Genomic DNA, 4,718 nt, shown 5'->3' with positions numbered 1-4,718 from the left:
TTTGACTCTGCAGACCGTTTACATGCATAGAAACCTTCATAACACACAAGGGGACGGGTAATAACCGGAAAAGCATGACATGGGACCTTTAACACAATCCTAAAAATGGAGCTGCAGAAGAAAAAAAAGAAGAACACTGGTCAAAGAAGGATTTAGTAAATAAAAAAACTGAACTGCACCTGCTTTTGCAAAAGTAAATCAATAGCAGAATGATGTTACTGATCTTTTATGCATTCAGTTTATTAAACTCCCCATAAAGGAATGTAGAAACTGCCCCAACATTTGGTTTGTATTTCTTCAGTCACACATGATTACCATCTGGGTCAGGCCAATCTCAATACTCTTCACCCAGGCTTGTAGTTAAAAACATAAAAGTGCAAGGACAGCAAGAACATATATGTGGAACATTACTGCAGTTTAAATACTTTAAAATACATGCTCAAGCCAAGGCTTAGTCCACACCAAGATGCTACCTCCAAGTCTGAAAAGGGAAGCCAATGCAGAAGTCCCTTACACTTACAGTATAGTATTTTTGATGGCTAGCAGTGGGCAATTTAAATAGTTGCCAAATAAGTCTGATTGCATAGAAGTATATAAGAAAAATAACCTATTCTTACTTGATTTATTACCTCAATAAACAAATGAAATTGCTAGTCCGAAGCTTTCTTCAATTCAGCAAGATGTTCTTCGAGTTAATTATGGTGCAAAAGGTAAAAGAACAGGATAAAGCATCCTCTTCTGTACCTTTTTATCTGTTGATAGCAGGCTGTACCAAGGATTGTCCGGTTTGAGTGTTCTCCATGTTTCACGTGTTTTCAGGTCTTCAAATATAATTGTAACCTTTTGGGTCACCTAAATATATTTCCATGTTTACCCCTTATTATTGGGTACATTTTTTAACTGTGAAACCAAACCAGACTTAAAAGAAAACTATAGTATCAATTTAGCTCTCATGGACTAGACCAGGGGTGTGCAACCTTTTTGACCAAAAGAGCCATTTTGCTCCTTTTTCCCAAACATTTTTTTGTCTGGAGCCGCAAAACATATTTCATAGCTTGATAGCTAATAAAGTTTTATTTATTGTTATATCAGACAAAAACTACAGTTTTTTTGCATTTATTAGGCTATTTATTACATTATATACAACTGTTAACCTCTAATAAGAAACAAAGAACTCCTATAAGGAGAATTACAAATAATACACAGGCCTACTTTAAAATAAATTAAACACAGCACTTGGGGAGTCCTCTGCACATTTGAAGGAAAAAAAAATATTATTAAAATGGGCCCACTTTGAAATAAATAAAACATATAGCTGTACCCAGCGCCATATAGACTGAGAGTTACGTCATCTCCGTTCACTCCAATGGACCACTTTTTTACAGCAATGGCGGATCGTGGAGCCTCTCATAGGTTCCCCGGAAGTTAGCGCCAAGGCTAACAGAGCTGTAGAGTTGCAGCATAATAGCCCGTTCGTGACGGACTTTTAAAGGTAAGAAGAAGTTTAAAGATTTATATTGCGGATATTATCAGTACATCTGATTCAAATTAACATGTGTATTAAAGGATGTCAGTGGATTATCCCTAAATTAGTAGATTTAGGGAATGTTTACAGATAACAGATTAAGCTAGGATACCATACCATAGTACCGGCATACACTATACCATAGTGGTTGAATACACAGTATTAGGAAACACTTTATACTTACTGGACATGTTATACTCATTACATACTGTTTATAAAATATGACCAAGAATGTGAGACAACTTTATAGAAATTCATTTCACATCTGTTACTGATGCCATTTGTCATACTTTGTTAAACTCACAAATAATAAAGTTCCATAACTTCAGTTGGGAACAAAGACCACACCTTATCTCCCCAAGGCAATTTCCCATCCAATAGGTGTGCTATATAGGTGTGTATAACCCTTTCTCCTGTCTGTTACTCCCTCTTTCAGCACAAGAACCAGAGGGGGATTCAATGGAGCCTGAATACCTGCACTGAGACCCTCACCCTGCACCCTGAGTCTCAACTCTCAGTGTTTTTCAAGCCTTTCCCTGTTTTTTTGTATTAAACAAAACATTAAGCTTTCCCAATGGTGTAGTTTTCGTTTTGTGAAAAAGTGCAAATGCAGTGTTTGTATATAATAACCTCACATATTTTTTGCTGTTGGTCGTGAAATTGCTACTGCTGACTTGAGCCAGCCATTTTTTCCTCCGCTCTGTGTCAGTGGGGAAGCCGTACATTCGTACTCCTTTCTCGGAGCGATTTGAGCCTAACATGTAAACTAGTTGTTCACACTAATCCTAATATTATCAATTAATATTAGCAAATTCTATTTTATTTTTTAAAACATATTGATGTAAATACATACACATATCGATTTGTTGTATAACTATTGTAAATCAAAACCTTTATTCACTAATAATTACCAAAAATCGTAGTTCTATCTCCTGTTATCAATGCATTCACATTGCCCGCCATGAACTTCCGGGGAACGATCCTCGTCTGCATGAACCACGTGACGATAACCGTTTTTGGACTTCCGCTGTCGTAACTCTTCTATCTATATGGCTCTGGCTGTACCCTAAAAAGAGTTAAAGGTAGTAAGAATGGAGAAACCAGCTCGAGTGCGCTAGAATTTGAAAATACACAACCGGAAAAAATAGGCCTCTTCCTTCAGACTTTCTTACAGAGTCCCTCCTCCAACACACACGAACGCGCATTATCAATGAGGCCACGAGATAAGTTTGTGCACAGATGGAAGGCTGACAGGCAGGTAGGCCATCCAGTTATTTTAGCCGGATAATTTAGGTCAACAGTGCGTAAAGGCTGCAGCACCGTTGACAACTTCTCTCTACATATCAAACATACCAGCATCGTTTGCTGTGAAAGCATATAACTCTGTCCAGGCAGAATTAAATCCTGTGTTCCTCCGGTACTTTTCTTTGATTTATCCATAGTTTGCTCATCGAGCCGGGGGTTCCCGCACGAGCGCCTCCAATAAAAAGGCGCTCGCGCGGGACCGTAGCAGGATGTGACGCATATTTTAGTTGACCTAATTAAAACCGTTTTGTTTTTTATTTATGTATCACAGTATCACCTCAAAATACAAGATACGAAACATTTTCAACCATGCAACAACATATAAATAGTCCTACAAATACTTTTATTTTATTTCCTTCTTATTTTTGTCTAAGCTCATGGGAGCCAGAGCAGAGGGTTTAAAGGGCCGCATGCGGCCCGTGGGCCGCGGGTTGCCAACCCCTGGACTAGACTAACAGACTCTGGCTTTTGTAAGCGCCCTTGGGCTACCCATTTGTTGCGAGGACGACAGGGAGTACAGGGAGCTGACGCAGGACTTCACCCTCTGGTGCCAGAGGAACCACCTCCAGCTCAACGCAGCGAAGACCAAGGAGCTGGCGGTGGATTTCAGACGGCGCCAACACTCCCCCCCCCGACACCAGTGAACATCCAGGGAGCGGACATTGAGATTGTGAAATCTTACAAATACCTGGGCGTTCATCTGAACAATAAACTGGACTGGACTGATAATTCTGCTGCTATGTACAAGAAAGGACAGAGCAGACTCTTTCTGCTGAGGAGACTGAGGTATTTCGGGGTGCAGGGGGCACTCCTTCAGACCTTCTTTGACTCTGTTGTGGCATTAGCCATTTTCTATATTGTGGCCTGCTGGGGCAGCAGCATCTCGGTTGCTGACGGGAAGAGACTGAACAGATTGGTAAGGAAGGCCAGTTCTGTCCTGGGGAGTCCTCTGGACACTGAAGGTGGTGGGAGACAGGAAAATGGCAGCCAAGCTGGACAATGTGTCCCTCCCCCTCCAGAACACCCTGTCCTCACTGTGCAGCTCCTTCAGCGATAGGCTGCTGTACCCCCGCTGTCTCACGGAGAGATACCGCAGGTCCTTCCTTCCTGTAGCGGTCAGACTATACAACCAGCACAGCCCCTAGTAGAACCCCCCCCCCCCCACACACACACACCACAACACAGACTATAACACCCCTTGCTGTTAAATACCATCCAACTATGTGCAATATGTGCAATATATACAGTGCTTGAATTGGGCCGGTACTCCCCGTTACTGTTTTTACCCATGTGGTACCGGCACTTCTTACTGAGTACCGGCAAGGTGCCGGTACTCAGCCGCCGGCCGCCGGCGGCACGTCATGACGGCCCGGACTGGCCATCGGGGGGACCGGGAGGTTTCCCAATGGCCTGGCCTGTTAAGTGGCCTGCTGGCCTGAGGATTTTTTTTATACGTATATATTGTGAACGCAACGCAGAGCAAATGTGGGTCTGACTCTGCCTCACAGAGGGTGACTGGCTGTCTACATGACGTGGCCTGCCGACATTGCCACTTTCATACAGATCATACTAATGCCCTCGATTGGTCTCTGTGTGTCATTGAAGCTCGGGAGGGTGTGTGTTGGTGTATGTGTGGCGCGAGCGAGCGAGAAAGCGCGCGCACCGGTTACGTGTATTGTTGTTAGCATCTGGTGCTAGCTAGCTGCGCTAACGGATATAAGGAGCTGTTTCAACAACAAGGTGGAGGGAGAGTCCTTTGCTGTCAGACTGAGAGGCTGATAACTACAGCTCTGGTGAGGTAAATTACTCTCTGAGTGTTTAGATAGTTAACTCAGTTTAAGTTATCTCAGTGGGTCTCAAATGGTTCGGTCACCATTTATGCAGAGCT

The 4,718-nt window shown here is 42.8% G+C and overlaps 1 long non-coding RNA gene across 1 annotated transcript; it reads left to right on the top strand.

Annotated features, from left to right (window-relative positions):
* The first annotated feature begins 1,413 nt into the window (after positions 1-1,413).
* Positions 1,414-2,095, top strand: LOC307027448. Its single transcript, XR_013804638.1, has 2 exons — positions 1,414-1,492; positions 1,962-2,095. It is a non-coding gene; the product is annotated as an uncharacterized lncRNA (long non-coding RNA).
* The last annotated feature ends 2,623 nt before the right edge of the window (positions 2,096-4,718 follow it).

Source organism: Notothenia rossii, assembly GCF_949606895.1.
Source record: "Notothenia rossii genome assembly, contig: scaffold_385, whole genome shotgun sequence".
Lineage (NCBI taxonomy): Eukaryota > Metazoa > Chordata > Actinopteri > Perciformes > Nototheniidae > Notothenia > Notothenia rossii.
The sequence above is the reverse complement of the archived record's forward strand: the minus strand, read 5'-3'. Positions and strand labels throughout refer to the sequence as shown.